At 42.4% G+C, this 22,291-nt stretch overlaps 1 protein-coding gene across 1 annotated transcript in view; it reads left to right on the forward strand.

Moving 5' to 3' along the window:
• Positions 1-8,340: 8,340 nt before the first annotated feature.
• Positions 8,341-22,291, forward strand: part of ARVCF (ARVCF delta catenin family member) — a 473,516-nt gene continuing 459,565 nt past the window's right edge. Inside the window, exon 1 of the mRNA XM_030218017.1 lies at positions 8,341-8,371. The gene's annotated coding sequence lies outside the window, so the exon portion shown is untranslated. The remainder of the gene's footprint in view (positions 8,372-22,291) is intronic.

A 22,291-nucleotide genomic window follows, 5' to 3' on the forward strand; every position in this document is an offset into this window, starting at 1 on the left:
CAAGAGTGCACTTCAAAGGTGCCACCCGTTCAGTCCCTAGGCTAGTGAAGCTCCCTAGATTTCTCCCCTCCTCCTCATCTGGAAGAAAAACAGCACCTCTATCCCATAACCAAACTGGCATCCACAAAGATGTTTTTATTTCTAGACAACATGAAAACAGTTCAAATATTTTTTTTGAAATTGTCCTTTTTTTCAACATTGTCAAGTTTTTTTCAGAGAATGAACTATTACCAACAGCTGCATCTCATTAGGCATTGAAATGTAGGAACATAAGAGATTTCATTTTTATGCATTTTCTGAAATTACGCTCGGCTGGCAGTCACGAGGAGCCCTGCATTAACAATCTGTCCCTGTTTTTCCCTCTTTCCTACTTAATATTCACTGGAACAGAGATGTACAGGAACAAACCTGTTTTCCTCTCAATTACAAAGGTAGAGCTTGGAATCCTGGCAACTTGAAATCTCCACATAACATATTTTCATTTTGATGATGCACAATCTGAAATTGCAGTGTTTGAGCCTGTGCATTACATTACATTAGATTTTCCATTTATATGTCACCCTATTCCTACAAAGAACCTAGGCAGCTTACTGTGTTTGTAAGGGCCCCTTTTACTAAGCAGTGGTAAGCCCAGTTCGGGCTTACTGCTAGCTAAAAAGGAAGTACTGGTGGGCTACTTTACCAGCCTGGCGGTTCTTCCCACCCCTAGTGCACCGTCATATCCGGCGCTATAAAACTATATTGATTTTTGTAGCACTGGACTGTACCTAGTGGTAATTGGGCAGTGCTGATCGTGGTCCGGTTACTGCTGGGTTAGCGTGGGAGCCCTTACCGCCACCTCAATGGGTGGCGGTAAGGGCTCGCCCCCTGAAACGGCCACATGGCAAAGCATGGCCATTTTTTGCAGGAACGGCTGACTTCTCCTTTAGACGCTGCTGTAAAAGGGGGCCTCGGTGCACGTGAAAAACATGCGCCGACACCAGCGCAGGCCCCCTTTTGCCGCAGCTTGTTAAAAGGGGCCCTAAGTTAGGGGCCCTTATACTAAGCTGCGGTAAAAACTGGCCTTAGTGCACCCGTATGTGGGACTTTCCTGCACGCTAAGGCCATTTAAACTGCAGCTGGAAAATGGCCTTTTTTTTCCCATTTTCCCAATGAATGACTATCGCTAATTTTGGCATTAGCATGCAGCCATTAGCAAAAATTAGTGCATGAGCCCTTACTGCCACCCATTTTGTAGGTGGTAAGGGCTCATGTGCTAATCAATGCGCAGTTATGCTTCTCATCGGCCTCCCACTTAGCCATCTCTCTCCTCTTCAATCAGTCCAAAACTCTGCTGCATGACTCATTTTCCGCCAAAGTTGCTATGCTCACATTAGCCCTCTCCTCAAATCACTTCATTGGCTCCCTATCCGTTTCTGCATTCAATTCAAACTTCTCTTACTGACCTATAAGTGTATTCACTCTGCTGCTCCCCAGTACCTCTGCAGTCTTGCCTCTCCCTACACCCCTTCTTGAGCACTCCGTTCTGTTGACAAATCGCTCTTATCTGTCCCCTTCTCCTCTACTGCTAATTCCAGACTTCGTTCCTTCTATCTCGCTGCACCATACGCCTGGAATAGACTTCCTGAGCATGTATATCTAGCCCCGTCTTTGGCCGTTTTTAAGTCTAAGCTCAAAGCCCACTTCTTTGACGCTGCTTTTGAGTCCTAACCACTGCTCACTTGCCTGTACCTTTATCCCCTCCTCTTTAATTCCCCTTGCCTCTTAGTTGTTCTGTCTGTTACCTGTCTTATTAGATTGTAAGCTCTTTGAGCAGGGACTGTCTTTGTGTATATGGTGTACAGCGCTGCGTATACCTTGTAGCGCTATAGAAGTGATAAGTAGTAGTAGTAGTTATGTGGCTGTGCTGATTCATGCTATCATGCCCACCTTCTGCCCCCAGACACGCTCCTCCGAGAAAAAGTCAGGAAGATTTTTTAGCATGTGGTTTGTGTGTTCACATTGAGATTTTACCACAGGATGCCTCACTGCGTTCCACGGTAAGCGCGCGCTAACACTTACTGCAGCTTAGTAAAAGGACCCCTTACTGTGCTTCCCAACTAATCTCTACTGAACTGTTAAACTTTTTTTCTGATTTGATTTGAAAAGGACAAAGGGCCCTGTTTACTAAGGCGCTTTAGCATTTTTAACACACCTGCAATTAGCGCGTGCGCTAATCCTGTAGGCGCCTATAGGGATATTGTAGGTGCGTACATGGTTGACGCACATTAAAAATGTTAATGTGCTTATAACGCGGCTTAGTAAACAGGGCCCAAAATCACAGTTGGAAAGATGTTTTTGTACCTTCTATGTATGTACGAGTCCATATTCAGCCAGCAGTGGTCAGTGTTTTTTTTAAATTTCTGATCATTGGCAATAAAATCAGGCCCTGTTATGCAGTACTGGACCGTGTCCGGGTACTGGTGTTGTTGAATATTATATGTGGTTGACTGGAGTGTGTTCAGCTATTGGATTTTTTACAGGTCCCGAAGCCCCCCCCCCCTTACCGGCAAGGTACAGATCCCCCTCTCACCACCTTAGAAATCAAGATGCCCCTCCCCAGTAAAAATATGCCTCCTGGGCCTACCTGAATTTCTTGGCGGTCTTGCAGGGCAATAGGGTCAGGAGCGAACCCCACTCACTTGTGCCCCTAGTGGCTCCATGATCAAAATGGCTGCTGTGACCTCTAGTGGTAGTTGTAAATAACATGTTCTAAATGTAAAATAGAAATAATAATTAAAATAAAAGCATTCATACAATAATCCCTAGCAGCGTTCCTAAGATAATAAGCAAATAATGAGATATTCAACATGTCTCCTTAATTGTGTCTTTCTAATATTTTATAAAAAAAAAAAATAAGACACTTGGGAACCACATGAACAAATCACCAGGTATTTAAATACTTTATAAATTGTAAAAAGAATGTTTCTAATTTTTCATTCTTAGGGTAACATATTCCAAAGGTATAGGAGAGGGAACACAATATAAAGAGACACATAGATGCAGATGGAACAGTCAAGGTGCTATTGAGATGAGTGAAGAGCTCTAGATAGACTGTAAATGACATTGTTAGCATATTCTTTCTCGGTTCTGTGACTATATTATGCATTTCCTTTAGTGTATTAATGGTATTCTGCCTTTTTACAGTAATAAATTGTTCCTGAGTTCATATTTAAGTAGTTGGCTCAAACTGCAGAGGAGGAAGTTCCAGCTTTGCAGGATCTTTTATTACTCAGAAATGAAATTTCTGCTTACGTTGATGGCAGTGTTAGAATTTTTAGATGACATTTATACCAGAATAGTGGCTTCATGGCTCAGGGACAGAGGGTAAAACAGGTAGGTGCACAGGTGGTGTTCTCATCAATCCTTCCTGTCAAGAGTAAAGACCGAAGCAGAGAAACTTGCGTTGTGGAGATGAATGAGTGGTTGTGTGGATGGTGTCATCTAGAGTGTTTTGGCTTCCTGGACCACGGGGTGATATTCCAAGGGCTACTGAGCAGAGATGTTGGCCATTTATCAAAGAGGGGATAAAGTGTTTTCTGCAGAAGACAGTCAAACCTTCTGAAGAGGGCTTTAAACAGAGACCCCGAGTAATTAAAATCTTCATGTAAATAAAACATTAAAAATCTCTGTAAAAATGGGGAAAAAAGGACAAGGTCTAGAAACCTTTGGGAGTGATCATTTCTGAAGATCTTAAGGTGGCCAAACAGGTAGAAAAGGTGACAGCACAAGCCAGATGAATGCTTGGCTGCATAGGGAGAGGAATGGCCAGTAGGAAGGAGGAGGTAATAATGCCTTTGTATAGGCCTCTGGTGAGACCACATTTAGTGTACTGTGTACAGTTCTGGAGACCATATCTTCAAAAAGATATAAACAGGACATAGACCAGAGGGTGGCTTTTAAAATGATCAGTGGTCTTCATCATAAAGCAAATGGGGACAGACTTAAAATCTTAATATGTATACTCTGGAAGAAAGGTGAGATAGGGGAGATATGATAGAGATGTTTAAATATCTCCATGGCATGAATGCTCAGCAGGCTAAGAACCTGAGCATTTTCATACTGGGACAGACCGAAGGTCCATCAAGCCCAGTATCTTGTTTTCCAATTCAGGTCACAAGTACCTGGCAAGCCCCCAGAACAGAAAACAGATTTTATGCTGCTTATCCTAGAAATAAGCAGTGGATTTTCTCAAGTCCATCTTAATACTGGCTTATTGGCTTTTCTTTTTAGGAAATTGGCCAAACCATTTTTAAACTCTGCTGAGCTAACTGCTTTTACCACATTCTCTGGCAATAAATTCCAGAATGTAATTACACATTGAGTGAAGAAATATTTTATCTGGTTTATTTTAAATTTACTACTTAATAGCTTTACTGTGTGCCCCCTATTATTATTTCCTATTATTTTCAGTCAGATCCTTCCGTTTTCTGAAGGTTTTTTTTTTTTTTTTTTTTTAGTTCTAATAGCTTCTTTGGACTCAGGACTAATCTAGTGAAAGCAGTGAAAGAGCAGAGGAGCACTGAAAGTGGAATACCAGTATGGCAAAAAGGTCCTCTGCTTTTGTTATTTTTGTCTTTTCTTTTTGCTGATGTAATTTAATGAAATGCATTTTACAGAAAAGGTGATGGCTGAATGGAATGGCTTCCTAGTGGAGGTGGTAGAGACAAAGACTATATCTGTATTCAAGAAAGCATAGGAGAAGCACTTGGGATACTTTAGGAAGAGGAAGAGATAGTGGGTGGTATGGACGGGTAGACTGGATGTGCCACATGGCAAACATAGTAACATAGTAAATGACGGCAGATAAAGACCTGAACGGTCCATCCAGTCTGCCCAACAAGATAAACTCATTTTACACAGTATGCGATACTTTATATGTATACCTGAGTTTGATTTGTCCTTGACATTCTTGTATTAAAAGTTCTGAAGCTAACGTCGATGCTCCTTAAAATTTACACTCCAGCCCATCCATATCTATTCAGTCACGATCAAGGCAAAGACCGTAGAAGTCTGCCCTGCCCAGTGCTGGTTTTGCTTCCCAATTACTGGTGGTGCCACCCAATCTCTGCTAAGATTCCATGGATCCATTCCTTCTAAACAGGATTCCTTTGTGTTTATCCCTTGCAACTGTTTCTTCTGCCAGCTTTTTCCACATTTGAAGTTACTAGAAGTTAAAGAGTGTCTTCCATTGATTTGGATAACATGTGTATGCTTATTAGAAGTTAAGTTTTTTTTTTTTTTTTTGCATTTGCACCTTTATAAAGTTTTAGAAATTTTGAGATTTGTTTCAGTGACTGTGAACACGTGGTTTGATAATGGAGTTTTTCTGACCAGTGATGTTTTTCCTTGATTAACCTGTTTGTTATTATTTTGGAAAGCTTTATTATCAAGGGTTCACTGAGGTCTTTTCTCCATATTTTTCCCACTCCTGCTTCCTTTACTTTGATTAAATCTGTTGAACTGAATGTTTTTTTGGTGGTATGAACTATTTGAACATTGCCATGACAGTAAGAGGGATTTTTCAACAGCACTATCCAGGTAATGCCATTGAAAATTGACAGACGAGGGACTTATGTGGTTGCCTGGAGGTGGATTTTAGAAAGGATGTACAGATTGTACTTGATGAGAAACTGTGCTTGAGAAGCCCAGGTTGGGACATGTGTCATAGGAGCTGACTCTGTGGCTGCTGTGGGTGCTTGAGCACCCCCAATATTGAATAAATTCCTTTTATGTGTCCAGGGAGGGGTTATCTCCACTGGGGTTAGCACCCCCAATAACTTAAAAAAGGTGGCTCCTATGACATGTGTGATTCCACTAGTATATCAGAACAGGATCTGCCAGTGTGAAATTTGTTCTAAAATACATGCGGGAATGGACGTGTATATGCCGGTTACACCATTCTACAAGCATCAGTGTCTAAACTATCAACCAGGTCAACACACAACATAAACGTGTATTTACTGGCACAAACACATATGTGTTGGAATTTCAGAACATACACATGTATGTCAGTCTCTTTTTTGAAAGCTGTGACATACACTTTACGGCATTGGGCAGCGCATACAGCATCCTTTGCCAATATCAAGTTTCCAAGTTTTGTTATTTGTTTTACTGTCCATCTTAAAATTAGGGAATAGGTGAAAGGAACTCCATTGGTACAGGAAAGCTATATATATATAGATGGGGATGGGGTGGGAGGTGAACAAGAAAACGCACTAGGGGTTTAACAGGAGACCACCCCTAATCCCTCCAGTGGAACTCTGCACAAAACAAGCAACTTTCCAAACCCTATACGTCCCCAGGAGCAGGTTTAAATCCCAACATTCATATCGCTGGACATAAATGTGCACAACTCGGGCATTCGGCACACACTCAGACGTATCAACCCCCGCCCCCTTCAATACCACACTACAAGCCGTATCTTCGATAGAATTGGATTTATTTTGGCCGCAGCCAGGAACATCAAAATTGTTACAACTTAAACAAATTACATTACATCTTCTACTAATCATTATGCCAGCATGCATTTCTACCTGGGTACACAGCTTCTACACGTAGTTGCATATTCTGGGCCACAGGCCAAGCCGTACCAAGCCCCTGTGGCCCCCTGTGCTGTTTTCCAAGCACCCGACGTCACTTGGTGTCTCCCGTTGAAGGAGGCACCTACCACATTTACAAAATGACGTTCTAGGCCTCCCGGCCGCCCAAGCCAGGAGACAAGCTGTATACACGTTGTTTCCTTATAACAAGGCTGCTCACATGCAAGCCTACCATTTGCATCAACTTGATAATTTTCCACACAACTCTTTCTGCAGCAGTAGTTACCCCAAACTTGTAACTGTTATGTGTCAAGCTGCTGTGTACCCATTGCTGGCTGTGCGTAAACATTGTAGTCTAACGCCTTGCTGCGACAAATCTTGCCTCTCAAGTGGGTGGGCGGGTGGGCGTTGCTCTTCTCCTGCTTCCAAATTCAAAAGGACTTCCTGTGCAGTTCAAATTCCTCTCTCCTCCTCCCTTGCTCCTCCCCTTCTTTCCTGCCCCCTCCCCTTGCTACCCCTTGTTTCCCTCCCACTACTCTCTAGCTAGGCCCTCCCTGTACCCTCCCCCACACTTCTGTCTTCGCTGGCCTTCAGCCCGGTTGTGGTCGGCCTCCCTTTAATGGGTGTGCCTGGTTCTTTCCTCTTATGAAATGGGGAATATATCATTTTGGCCCACCCAGAACAAACCCAGACCAGGCCTCCTTGCCAGATGCACATATTCACAATTTGACTGTGTATATTCTGGCTTTCTAAAATTGGGATTTAGATGTGTATGCAATTTACACATCTAAATGCCAGTTTCTGCACATCCAAAATGTGAATAGTGCTTCTAGAATGACTGCCTAAAGAGGCTCATTTTCAAAGCACTTAGCCTCCCAAAGTTCCATAGAAACCTATGGAACTTAGCCTCCCAAACTGCTTTGAAAATATGCCTCCATATGTATTAATCTGTCTGAATATTGGCCTGAAGGAGTACAAATACCTACTACTTTGGAATGCAAGTTAAAACAATATTGGGTAAAAAGTCTCCATCTGGGGTGACATGGTAGCTCTGTATGCAATTGAGAGTGTGTATCTATCTATCTATCTATCTATCTATCTATCTATCTATCTATCTATCTATCTATCTATCTATCTATCTATCTATCTATCTATCTATCTATGATTTAGCTTGCATCTTTCAGTAGTAGTTGAAGATGAGTTACATCCAGGTGTTGTAGGTATTTTTTCCCTCAGAGAATTTACTATCTAGATTTGTATCAATATTGGAGAAGAGAAGGGATTACAGCTAAAGGTGGAGACCATTTTGTCTCCATAAATGAGAGATCGAGCATGTAGAAAGCTTTTTCAAGAGGTATAGGTATAGAATGGTGAAACTCCTTTTTAAAAATAGCTTTTCTGATCTGCGGTTAATAAAGGACTGCCATCCTGCTGACTGTCACATCTTTTCTGTGCATGCCCTGGAAAGCGGTGAATCTGGAGGGATTGGTTGCATTTTAATATTGCTTTTAAAGTGCTGGAGGGCAGAGTAGGGTTACAGACTACTCAGGGGGTCTTAGCATACTATTCAAAAGGCTTATGTGGACTTGGGCAGCAATTCATGGATCATACTAGGGAATTTTTAGCTTTTCTGCTTTGGTATTTTTGAAATAATCTAAGTAATAACATCTTTTGTAAGGGTCTTTCTTTTGTTTTTGTTACAGCTGCTGGCACAATAGGGTCCAAAATTTACTTGACTTGATTGCGAAAGTGACTGTCTTATTCCAAAACCGTTGAGAAAGCATAGAAGGGTATGTATGTTTTTCCTTTCAGATTACTTTCTTTTACTCTCACACTTTTAACATGTTTTTCCATTACGTAGCTTCCCACTATTCCAGAACTTGTGTGATAGTTGTGTCTATCAACCAGCATGTGGAGAGAGAAAACTGAAAATGGAGCTGAGACATATCTCTCTCGGCATCCAGTCCAGCTTCTCAGTATTTTTTATCTCCAGGTGGATGGATACACTTTTCAGCCTCTGGTTTTGCTTCGGGTCCAGTTGGTCAACTGGTCCCCAGTTGAGCTTTGCTGGTGGCTTCAGTCTGCAGAGTCATATCTGGAGGCCTGTCTCTGGTGCTCCACAAATGCATTTCTTCCCTCTCTTCACCTCTCCCCTATTTTCTGTGGAGCTCTCCTTTTCCAGCACAACAAGCTTAAATAAAAAAAGATTTGATGGAGAGTGTGGGACAGAGTATCAGTCCTGGACCTTTCTTATCTGAGGTAACACTTGTGAGACTGTGAGCAGCCGGCAGTGATAAGTCCGACTAAAGTTTCACTCAAACCTCTTGGAGGGCTGCAAGTTCTGCGTAGTATATATTATTCCCTTGTTGTTGTGTCTTTGCTATGGATTACAGGAAGCAATTTCATCTTTTCTTTTATTCCAATTTATTAACCCATTTTTGCTTAGTGTTCAAAACTTGTTTTAGAAAACTAGTTGGTTAATTTTTTTAATTGTCCATGGAAGTCTTCCATGATGGGAGTGCACAAAAAATTCTTTAACGAATGAAGAGTATTTTGCTTATAAGTTTTAAGTTTACTGAAGAGTGTGTTTCTAAATTTCCGTCTTGCAACCCATTTCTTTCCATGTGTGCCTGCTGTAGTCGTGTCATCTGTAAAGAGGTGGTTTGTTATATTGTCCTGATTACACTATGATTACTTCACTGCAGCACTCCCTGGAATGATTTGCTGAGTGAAGGGAGGAGAAACTTCCGTTTTGATCCTGCATTAAAGATTATAGCCTAGAGTTCCAACAACATAGGTTTTAAATTTAAGATATATTGGTGGCAATTCTATAAAATGGTGCCAATATTTAAGTGCTCCAATACCATGTGTTTAGCGCCAATTCTATAACATCAAGATTCCATTATAGAATATGAGCAGACGTTGGCATTGCTGTGCCTTAGGTTAGGGCAGTGACAGTCATAATTGTTGGCACCTAAGTGTGCCCTAAGGTGTGCATAACTTTGAATATTCAATAAGTTAATGCAAGATTCTATATATGGCGCCTAAAAAATCCCTGCGGAAAACATTTTCATCGAGTGGTGCCTGCGGAAAACATTTTCACTGAGTGGTGCCTAGATTTAGGTGCGGTATTTAGCATTACACTTAGTTGATATCCCAGGGCCTAAAACAATGCACATCCATTTACACCAATGAAAACATGGCATAAATCCCGGTGCGTACATTTAGGCACAGTAGGCCATATTCTAAAACTATGCGTGTAAATTTCAGAATGCCCACAAAACACCCATTTGCCCACCCATAACCACGCCTCTTTTTGGCTGTGGATATTAGAATTTAGGCGCAGTGCATTACAGAATATGCTTAGGGAGTTGTGTGCGTAAATTCTAATTATTGCCAATTAGTGCTCATTATTGCCAATTAGTGCTCTTTATTGCTTAAGTGCTGTTGTCAACGCTGATTGGCTTGTTAAGCCAATTAAGCTATGGGCGTTATTACAGAATACGCTTGGATTTTGGCGCAGATTAATAGGCTCGCTATATAGAATCCGGGGGTATATATGTACCTCAGAGATATAACTGTCACCCACCCATTCTCCACCCGCATCTATGCATTAAGCAATTTTGGTGCATATGTTATTAGAATAGCGCCTAGCACTTATGCACCTAAATGCCAGTTTGTGTCATCAGTCATGCATGTAAAGATTATTCTGTAACTTATGCACTCAATTGGTGTCTATCTTTTGCTGCCAGTTCATAGAATTGGCCTTACTGTCATTTTACTGCAGGTTTTAAACATGAACAAAACATGTGTTTAATTGATAGAAACCAAAATTGTCCAAAGCATTAACAACAGATTAAAATTTTAAGCTGTTGGGTTTTGAACAACAAATATTTGAGAGCAAAATTCCATCTTCAGGTAGCAGGGAACAGCTTGGAAAAAAAATAAAAAGAATGCACTGAGGGGCCCTTTCACTAAAAGATTGATGTGAGGCAACCCGGAACTACCGCCGGCCCAATGTGGTTGCCGGTGGTAGTTCCGCCTTGAGCACATTCCATTTCTGGCACTATGGAATATAATTCTGTCATTTCTAGTGCAGCGCTAATCTGGCAGTAATTGCTGCCCGGTTACCACTGGGTTACCGCAGGAGCCCTTACTGCCACCTTAGTGGGTGGCAGTAAGTACGCCCCCCCCACATGACCACATAGTAAGAATAATGTTCTGCATGGCCATGTCTTTTTTAGGGGCTTTTTACCCACTGCGGTAAAAGGACCCCTGAATTTACTTTTCATTGCTATATTGTATTTTCAATGATAAAAGTCAGTCTTTAGGCAATTTTGTTTCCTGTTTCTATTTGAAATTCATTCATTCCTAGTCTTTTGAAGACCAAGTTTAATGTATTATTTAGTACAGTTAATAATTCAATTTCCCTGGACTACTTAGAAATGCAACTGGCATTGGAAGCATGTTATTGTACTAGTATGTTGAAAGTTGGCAAATTTGATTTCAAGTAGGATCATGATCATTTTATTGTTTGATATTTTTTAATTAGTTCCTTGAGCTTCCTATCCAGTAAGCAGATTTTAGATTCTTTCCCCCTCACTCCATACTTATAGTCAATCTAGCCGATATTTAAAATCTTTTAACAAGCCAGGAACTGCAGCTGGCCGGTTAAATGGTACTTAACTGGCTATTTGGTGATATTCAGCGGGAGATAGCTATCTCCCGCTGAATATCGCAGTTTGAGTTTAATGGATTATACACCGGTGAGTCTTATGGTGCCGGGCAAAATGGTAGAGACTATTATAAAGAACAAAACAGAGCATATTCAAAAGCATGGATTAATGAGACAAAGCCAACATGGATTTAGTGAAGGGAAATCTTGGCTCACCAATTAATTACATTTCTTTGAAGGGGTGAACAAATATGTGGATAAAGGTGAGACGGTTGATATTGTGGATCTGGATTTTCAGAAGGCGTTTGACAAAGTATCTCATGAAAGAATCCAGAGGAAATTGGAGAGTCATGGATGGGATAGGAGGTACTGGCCTATTGTGGATTAAAAACTGGTTAAAAGATAGAAAACAGAGAGTAGTGTTGAATGGTCAGTATTCTCAATGGAGAAGGGTAGTTAGTGAGGTTCCCCAGGGGTCCGTGCTGGGACCGCTGTTTTTTTAAACATATTTAGAAATGATCTAGAGATGGGAGTAACTAGTGAGGTAATTAAATTTGCTGATGACACAAAGTTGTTCAAAGTCATTAAATTGCGAGAGGATTGTGAAAAATTACAAGAGGACCTTACGAGACTGGGAGACTGGGCATCTAAATGGCAGATTACGTTTAATGTGAGCAAGTGCAAAATGATCCATGTGGGAAAGAGGAACCCAAATTATAGCTACGTCATGCAAGGTTCCATGTTAGGAGTCACCGACCGAGAAAGGGATCTAGGTGTTGTCGTTGATGATACATTGAAACCTTCTGCTCAGTGTGCTGCGGTGGCTAAGAAAGCAAATAGAATGTTAGGTATTATTAGGAAAGGAATGGAAAACAAAAATGAGGACGTTATAATGCCTTTGTATCACTCCATGATGTGACCGCTCCTCTAATATTAATGTTAAGTCAAATGCAAAGCGGTGATAAGGAAAGCTAAGAGGGACTTTGAAAAAAAGATTACGTTGGAGGCAAAAACATATAGTAAAATTTTTTTTTAGCTATATTAAAACCAGAAAGCTGCCAAAAGAATCAGTTGGACTGCTAGATGACCGAGGAGTAAAAGGGGCGACCAGGGAAGACAAACCCGTAGCGGAGAGATTAAATGAATTCTTTGCTTCGGTCTTCACTGAGGAAGATTTGGGTGGGATACCGGTGCTGGAAATGGTATTCGAAGCTGACGAGTCGGAGAAACTTAATGAATTCTTTGTAAACCTGGAGGATGTAATGGTTCTACAAACTGAAGAGTAGCAAATCTCCTGGACCGGGTGGTATTCATCCCAGAGTACTGATAGAACTGAAAAATAAGCTTGCGGAGCTATTGTTAGAAATATGTAATTTATCCTTAAAATCGAGTGTGGTACCGGAAGATTGGAGGGTGGCCAATGTAACTCCGATTTTTTAAAAAGGTTCTGGAGGAGATCCGGGAAATTATAGACTGGTGAGTCTGACGTCGGTGCCGGGCAAAATGGTAGAGACTATTCTTGAGAACAAAATTACAGAGTGGAGTTGAACGGGTAGATGTGAAGCGTCTGTTCACACTTTCCAAAAATACTAGGACTAGGGGGCATGCGATGAAGCTACAGTGTAGTAAATTTAAAACGAATCAGAGAAAATTTTTCTTCACTCAACATGTAATTAAACTCTGGAATTCGTTGCCAGAGAATGTGGTAAAGGCGGTTAGCTTAGCAGAGTTTAAAAAAGGTTTGGACGGCTTCCTAAAGGAAAAGTCCATAGACCGTTATTAAATGAACTTGGGGAAAATCCACTATTTCTGGGATAAGCAGTATAAAATGTTTTGTACATTTTTGGGATCTTGCTGGGTATTTGTGACCTGGATTGGCCACTGTTGGAAACAGGATGCTGGGCTTGATGGACCTTTGGTCTTTCCCAGTATGGCAATACTTATGTACTTATGTGGTGAAGGCAGTTAGCTTGGCAGGGTTTTAAAAAGGTTTGGCCCGCTTCTTAAAGGAAAAGTCTATAGACCATTATTAAATTGGACTTGGGGAAAATCACTATTTATGGGATAAGCAGCATAAAATGTTTTGTACTTTTTTGGGGATCTTGCACACGGTAGCTGGGCAGTAATGCCGATTTAAACCTTTTTTATACCCTGCCAAGCTAACTGCCTTCACCACATCCTCCGGCAACGAATTCCAGAGTTGAATTACACATTGAGTGAAGAAAAATTTTCTCCGATTTGCAAAAGGGGCCCTAAAAGATTAATTTCTTTTTTAGCCAAGGAGGTGTGTTGGGAGGGGGGGGGGTGGAGAGTGGGTGTGTCTGTGCTAATCAGCTAACGCAGTCACATTGCTGTACGCTGACCAATGTGTGATTAGTACATGAGGCCTTACCACCTAGGAAAAACGTGGTGGTAAGGGTCCACACGCTAATGGCAGCATTAACATGCAAAAAGATACAGATCTCATTTCAGAACGGTCTATATTGGGCTTAGTTGCAATCATGGGCATAAAAAACCTCCAGTGGCATGCGCACATCGTTAGTGCTTACCGTAGCTTGGTAAAAGGACCCTTATATCCGCACAAGGGATGGAGCAGGATCTCTAGCCAGAGTCTTCATGATGGCAAACGACTTGTTTCTTTTTTTCATTTGTATTCTCCTGTTTTTATTTTATGTCCTAATTATTTTTCTGTACTTTTAGATACCTTTTTATGCACACAGTGTTGTATATTAAAAATAAAAGATGAATTCTCATTGCTTGAGCCCACCATGTTGGTCATAGTGCACCAAAGAGTTTGTCAAGAATCATCTCAGTATTTATCAGCCTGTCTACATTGGTATCATCCGAAACGAGCCCCACGCTCTGAGAACTTGCGTTTACTAGAGGTCCCTGACTGCCAATGGTCTGTGCCCTGAGAAAGGCATGGAAAAATCAAACTCGGATATACACATGAACTATCGCATACCATGTAAAATGAGTTTATCTTGTTGGGCAGCCTGGATGGACCGTACAGGTCTTTATCTGCCATCATTTAATATGTTATGTTATGTGTATGTTCGTTTGGAATCCACCAGGAGGAGAGTTTTTTTTCTGTTGTTGGTCCTGTCGAGTGCAACAAACTGCCTGTTGTCCTTAGGAAACAGAAAATTTTGGCCATGTTTAAGAGATTATTGAAACAGCAATTGCTGAAGCAGTCTCCAAATTGAACTTGATTTCAGGCACCAGTGATGTGATTTGTGCATTGTCTTTTGTTTTGCTGTATGTAGTTATACTTTGTTTTGTTTGATGAACTTTTTATTATGTTTGTTGGTTTGTACTCCGCTCTGGATAAATGCGGAATGTAAATTGTGATAAATGAAATAAAATGAAATGTGCTTTATTTAACCCTTTCATGGTGGGATTCTGATAGTTCTCTTTGCTCAGGTTCATGTGAGCTTAAAGAGGAAGTAGGAGAAGCGTTGAGAAATTCTAAGCACCATTGCCTTAGCAACTAAGTAAAAATGAGGCTGGAAAGAATATGGTAATCAGCAGTGGAGTATTTAAAATGTCTACTAGTAATGCTGTTCACAGATGCTTGCTCAATGTCACACAGCACTGATAATGATAGAATGTTACAACTGTGTTCACTGATTGCTGGGTTTTACTACATAGCACAAAATGATCATACAGTTCTTAACAGTTGACAGCTCTCGCTCAGGAAAGGGCCAGAAGGCTGGTGAAATGTATGTCATGATTCTGTGCTTCCAGATTAAGAGGTGAAACTGAAGTTATTGGGGCAGCTACCTAGTATGGTTTTTCTAGCAAAAAAGGTGCCGGTACTCAAATGCTAGGCCACTCTTCAGCAGTAGGGTGATCACTGAGGGACCCACCCCATAATAGCCAGACCTCCTGCAACCAGTCACAGAATCTGCAATCACAAGACAGAATTGGTGTGTAGAACCTGAGCTCGATCATTAAAACATGGGTTCCATCATGGGTCAATTTTAGCAGACAATGGAAAAGGTGCCAGTACTCAGTACCTCCAAGTACCCCCTTAAAAAAAAACCCTGCAGCTACCTATTACAGCTGCATCCATTCTTTGCTATTTTGTTTAATCTGTAGTACTATGTAAGCCGCATTGAACCTGCTAATGAGTGGGAAAGCGCGGGGTATAAGTGTTACAAATAAATAAATAAATAAAGGTGCCGCCTGACACAGACATTACAACGGCAAGAGCAGGGGCGTAGCCAGACAGCAGATTTTGGGTGGGCCTAGGCAAGAAGTGGGTGGGCACCAAATGTTCTCTCCACCACCCCCACATCAAAAACATATCTCAGCTGGTGGGAAAATGCTTCTCTCCAGTCTCCAACCTTGGTAGTCTGCAGCAGGCATGCGCTGAAAACTGAGCATGTGAAGGTGCCAGTATTGTGGACAGCAGCATTTTCATTACCATGTGCTACTGTTGGATGGGCCTGAGCCCTAGGTGGGTGGGCCCCGGCCCACCCAGGCCCACCTGTGGCTACGCCACTGGGCAAGAGGACTTAAAATTCTTTTTACAGTCTTTGTACTTTCATGAGCCTGTATGTCATTCAATCATGCAGTGATTTTATGGAATAACTTTCCTTCTCCAACTGTATATAAGTGTACATGTCTGTAATGCGAGCCTTGCATTGTTCTTTTTCTGAAGGGGGGGGGGTGGGGTGGGGGGAGAGGAAGGGAGGGGAAGTTAGAGCCCAGAACCCAAACCCTACTCAGTTGTAGCCTTAGGGTCAGCCTTGAACTGAGCAACTGCTACAGCAGTAGAGACAAGGGTGTCTCAGGAAGCTAAGATGATAGTACACGTGCCTCTGTAGTGCTATGTTTAATGCTTAATTAAAAATAAAAAAAAACTTCCCTGCAGCCTGAAATTGAATTTTCTATCAGCATTATTTTTGCTTACAGGAAGGAAATAAACAGGCAGCCATGTCTGCACACTGAATGCAGATAATTTAACAAATAAAGCAAGGACTATATCTTTTGGATATGAGCATTTAGTCACTTGGGGTATGTGTCTGTACTTTGCTATTTATAGTGCTAATTAACTCCTCATAGTTAAGATTAGTCATTTGACACATCCATTGCTGTGATCTGGCTCGTAGTATTCTGCTGTAATTCAGTTCAAAAAAATTTTTTTTCTCTTTAAGCACAGATGAACTCACAGCTAATAATACCCAATAATTCCTTTGAGACAGTATCCTGCACTTTGTGATGAGAAAAACACATTAAACAAGATCTTAATATTAAAGGAATAGTAACATTGTAAGCATACATCCTTCCTTTTAGAAGATGTACTGTGTTCTGCACCCTCCATGTGGTTATTAATACAGATAGATATGCACGCAGAGATCTGAAGTCTTTCTTACAATCCACACCTTGTCTACAAGCTTTCTAATTCGGGGACCCTTTTACTAAAATGTGTTAAATGCCATCGTGCATTTAATGCGGGGAAAAAAAGCTTACTGCATAATGCATTAAATGTTCTGTAGTAATTTTCCTGTCATTGCATGCTAATCGTACAATCTTTATTTTTTTGTTATTTTTTGAGGAGGGGTGTGTCATGGATGGGGAATAGGCCTGAAAGCATTATTCATCTGTCACATTTGCATTAATGTGTGCTAACTGGATAAGACAGACTTAACATAGGAGAATGTAGTGCCTTGTAAATAGGAGGCGGCAAGTACTCCCAGATTAACATTTTGTGGGTCTGGTGAGCTAATGGAAAAATTAGCGCAGGACTAGCAAAAATAAAAAGGAAAAAAGCCCTATTTTAGGGTCACATTAAAAGTGGGCTTAGTGTGCGGGAAAGTCCCGCATAAAAACAATTTAAGCCCATTAATTTATTTTAGTAAAAAGGCCCTTTGGTTCTTTAAAAGAGAGTGGCGTCAAGGAGATTGGCTCCTACAATTTATGTTTTACAAATACAGGAGCCCTTTTATAAAGCGGCAGTAAGTTAATTTTGGTGCTGTTGGAGGTTTGGCATTGTGTTGTCGGGTTATAGCAGAGGTAACGTGGAGGGGCATTTTCAAAAGGGACGTCCAAGTTGCGATTTGGACGTCCTTGCTAAATGTCCAAATCCAGGGGCGGGGAAACCTGTATTTTCGAAACAAGATGGACGTCCATCTTTCGTTTCGAAAATACCGTCAGGGATGTCCAAATCCTTAAATTTTGCTGTCCCTAGATTTGGACGTCCCTAGACAGAAATGTTTCTGATTTTCGGCGATTTTCGAAACCAAAGATGTTCATGTCAAAAACTACCAAATGCAAACCATTTGGTCGTGGGAGGAGCCAGCATTTGTAGTGCACTGGTCCCCCTGACATGCCAGGACACCAACCGGGCACCCTAGGGTACACTGCAGTGGACTTCATAAATTGCTCCCAGGAACATAGCTTCCTTACCTTGCGTGCTGAGCCCAACCCCCCCCCCCCCCCAAAACCCACTACCCACAACTGTACATCACTACTACAGCCCTTACGGGTGAAGGGGGGCACCTACATATGGGTACAGTGGATTTGTGGTGGGTTTTGGAGCACTCGCTGTTTCCTCCACAAATGTAACAGGTGGGGGGGATGGGGCTGGGTCCACCTCTCTGAAGTGCACTGCACCCACTAAAACTGCTCCAGGGACCTGCATACTGCTGTAATGGACCTGAGTATGACATCTGAGGCTGGCATAGAGGCTGGCACGACATATTTTGAAAGATGTTTTTTGAGGGTGGGAGGGGGTTGGTAACCACTGGGGGAGTAAGGGGTGGTCATCTGGTCATTTCGGGCACCTTTTTGTGCCTTAGTCGTAAGAAAAACAGGTCCGGGTGAAAACGTCCAAGTGCTTATCAGGGACGTCCTTGTTTTTATGGGTCAAGATCGTCCAAGTGTTAGGCACGCCCAAGTCCCGCCTTTGCTAAGCCTCTGATATGCTCCCTTGAACTTTGAACGGTCCATCCAGTCTGCCCAACAAGATAAACTCATTTTACATGGTATCTGCTACTTTAAATGTATATCCAAGTTTGATTTGTCCCTGCCTTTCTCAGGGCACAGGCCGTAAAAGTCCGCCCAGCACTGTTCGTGTAGTAAAAGTTCTGAAGCTAACGTCAAAGCCCCTTAAAACTTACACTCCAGCCCATCCATATCTATTCAGCCACGATCAGGGCGCAGACCGTAGAAGTCCACACAGCATTCATTGGTTTTACTCTCCAATTACCGACGTTGCCACCCAATCTCCACTAAGATTCTGTAGATCCATTCCTTCTACACAGGATTTAATATGATGGATACTAGTACAGAATCAAAAGAGACAGAGGCAAGCAAACAGGTTAAGGGGCCCTTTTAATAAGTGCGTAGGGGCATACGCTTCCTACATGCGTCAGTTTGGAGTTACCACCCGGCTACTGCGTGGCCTGGGTGGTAATTTATGCGTGCCGGAAAACTTTTTTTATTTTCCTGCATGTGGCAGAAACTGGTAACTGTCATTTTATGCACGTAGACGATTACTGCACGGTTACCTCATGAGACATTTAATAGCATCCTTTCAGTTTTTGACCAGTTCACTGTATAACCAGAAAGGGATCCAAAAGATTCTAAAATCTTGAGTGAACAAGGCATTGATATTTCGGGGTAGGTGATATACAGTAGGACATCAGCTGCATAAGCAGAGAGTTTGATGAAAGTACTACCTGTAGGTTTACCTTGGATCTCCTTATTCTCTTTTAATGCAATAACTAGTGGTTCTAATGCTAAAATAAATAATAAAGGTGATAAAGGACAACCCTGTCTAGTACCTCTAAATAATCTAAATGAATTTGTCAAAGTAGAATCAAACATATAAACGGCGAGTGACCGTACTCACTCGCAAATGCGCAGTAGAGACTTCCCTCTCTGCCCCGCCCCCACGTCAATACGTGATGACGGGGGCGGGACAGAGAGGGAAGTCTCTACTGGCATGCTGCAGACGTTGGAACCGCCCCCCCTCCCCCGGAATCGCCGCAGCCCCTCCATCTGGCCCGAGCACTGTGAACTTACATCACCACGCAGCAGCAGGCACATCAGCAAAGCTGCCGTCGGGCTTCCTTCTCTGCCTTTGTCCCGCCCTCGCCGACGTTACGTCACACGAGGGCGGGACACAGGCAGAGAAGGAATCCCGCCCTGACGGCAGCTTTGCTGATGTGCCTGCTGCTGCGTGGTGATGTAAGTTTACAGTGCTGCTCGGGCCGGGTGGAGGGGCGACAGCGGCGACTCCGGGGGAGGCGGGGCGGCGCCGACCTCGGGGGGGGGGGGAGGCTCGGAACCTCCCCCCCATTCCAAAAGTAGCCCGTTTTCACGGGCTCAACGGCTGGTTTATATATAATCTAGCTGTGGGGGAGGAATATAAAACAGATATCATATCTATAAAATTGTCACCAAAATCAGACCATTTCAAAATCTGAAATAAAAAGACCATTCAACATAATCAAAATGCTTTCTCAGCATTTGAAGGAACGACACAAGCAGGGGCTCAGAGATCTTTTTTAATCTGTAGAACACGGCCGAAGACTCTAGTATTGTCTATAGCTAAATGACCGTGAACAAAACCACTTTGTTCAGGGGCAACAAGAGAACCAATTACAGGATTTAAGCGATAGGTTAAAATTTTTGCATAAATTTTACAATCATAGTGGAGTAATGAAATCAATCTGTAGTTCCCAGCGAGCATAGGATCTCTGCTCAGTTTTGCTATAATAGCTTCAGACATGGAAGTAGGAGAGCATTTTATCCTTAATTATTTGATTATATAATTGGAGAAGCCAGGGAGATAATAACGTAGAGAACTTTGTATAAAAGTCATCATTAAATCCATCACTGCCAGGCATTGTCTATGCTTTCAAAGATGATATCGCTTTTTGCATTTCTTTAATTGTAATTGGAACATCCGGTGAGGATAAGAGCTCCGGATTTGTGTTAGAACAGTTTATAGACTTCAAGAAAAATTGGACCTGGTCTGTACTATGAAGAGTATATAGTTTATAATGATCAACAGTATCTGGATTTTTGGTTAGAATGAAGCCATTCTGGTTAATAGCATGTATGATTGGTTTCTTTCTAGATCCTTTAAGAAAGTTGGCAAAAACTTTTCCAGCCTTGTCCACTCCTGCATAGTAAGTTGCCTTTTGTGAAGAGAAGCTGTATAGCAGGCTTTTTGACTTAGGGGGACCCTTTTACTAAGTTGCGGTAAAAGGGGGCCTGCGCTAGCGTCAGCGTGTGTTTTTGACATGCGCTGAGGCGCCCTTTTATTGCAGCGGTTAAAAGGCTGTCTTTTTTTGAGGAAAAGAAATGGCTGTGCGGTAAGTGAAACACCTACCATGCAGCCATTTCAGGGGGGGGGGGGGGAGCCCTTACTGCCAACCATTGAGATGGCGTTAAGGGCTCCTGTGCTAACCCGGTGGTAACTGGGCAGTGTGCAGTGCTGCCTGATTACCACCAGTTAAGTTCCAGTTCTACAAAAATAGATCATATTTTTGTAGTGCTGGAAGTGACATGCACTAAGGGTGTGAACTACTGCCGGGTTCCGACAGTAGTTCTGGATTGGAGCGCTTTAGGCCCATGGTGGACATACCGCCGCTTAGTAAAAGAGTCCCTTAGAATCTTGTTAAACTGGAACTTCAGTTTCTGCAGATTGACCAAATCAGTTTGGGATCCAGAAGACATAAACTTTCTCTCATGCAGCTGTATTTCAGACTCCAAGTCTGTCAGTTGTTATTTGTTTCTTATTAAGATACCTCAAGGTGCCCCCTCTCCCAATTCCCCCTTCATTATCTCCTCAGACCCTTGCTGAATTCTTTCACGACGAGGTTCAAAAGATAAACCTTGAATTCTCTACCTCGCCACCTCTCCCTCCACTAGTCCGTTCCCCTCTCTCTCCTTCCCCTCATTCCTTTTCCTCCTTTCCTGAAGTTACTATAGAGGAAACTACACTTCTCCCTTTCTTCCTCAAAATGTACCACCTGTTCCTCTGATCCCATTCCCACCCACCTTCTTAATGCCATCTCACCTGCGCTTATTCCTTTTATCTGTCACATTCTCAACCTCTCACTTTCCACTGCAACTGTCCCTACTGCCTTTAAACATGTTGTGGTCACACCTCTCCTTAAGAAGCCTTCACTGAACCCTACTTGTCCCTCTAATTACCGACCCATCTCCCTCCTCCCTTTTCTCTCCAAATTACTTGAGCGTGCTGTTCACCACCGCTGCCTTGATTTTCTCTCCTCACATGCTATTCTTGACCCACTACAATCTGGTTTTCGCCCTCTCCACTCAACCGAAACTGCGCTTACTAAAGTCTCCAATGACCTATTACTGGCTAAATCCAGAGGTCTCTATTCCATCCTCATTCTTCTTGATCTTTCCGCTGCTTTTGACACTGTCGATCACAGCATACTCCTCGATACCCTGTCCTCACTTGGATTCCAGGGCTCTGTCCTTTCCTGGTTCTCTTCCTACCTCTCCCTCTGCACCTTCAGTGTTCACTCTGGTGGATCCTCTTCTACTTCTATCCCTCTGCCTGTCGGCATACCTCAGGGTTCTGTTCTTGGTCCCCTCCTCTTTTCTATCTACACTTCTTTCCTTGGTTCATTAATCTCATCCCATGGCGTTTTCTACCATCTCTATGCTGATGACTCCCAAATCTACCTTTCTACCCCTGATATCTCACCTTGCATCCAAACCAAAGTTTCAGCATGCTTGTCTGACATTGCTGTCTGGATGTCTCAACGCCACCTGAAATTAAATATGACCAAAACCGAGCTTCTCATTTTCCCCCACCAAACCCACCTCCCCACTCCCCCCGTTTTCTATTTCTGTTGATGGCTCTCTCATTCTCCCTGTCTCCTCAGCTCGAAACCTTGGGGTCATCTTTGACTCTTCTCTCTCCTTCTCTGCTCATATCCAGCAGATCGCCAAGACCTGTCGTTTCTTTCTTTACAACATCCGTAAAATCCGCCCCTTTCTTTCCGAGCACTCTACCAAAACCCTCATCCACACCCTTGTC

The sequence above is a fragment of the Microcaecilia unicolor genome, chromosome 11, assembly GCF_901765095.1.
Source record: "Microcaecilia unicolor chromosome 11, aMicUni1.1, whole genome shotgun sequence".
Taxonomy (NCBI): Eukaryota; Metazoa; Chordata; class Amphibia; order Gymnophiona; family Siphonopidae; genus Microcaecilia; species Microcaecilia unicolor.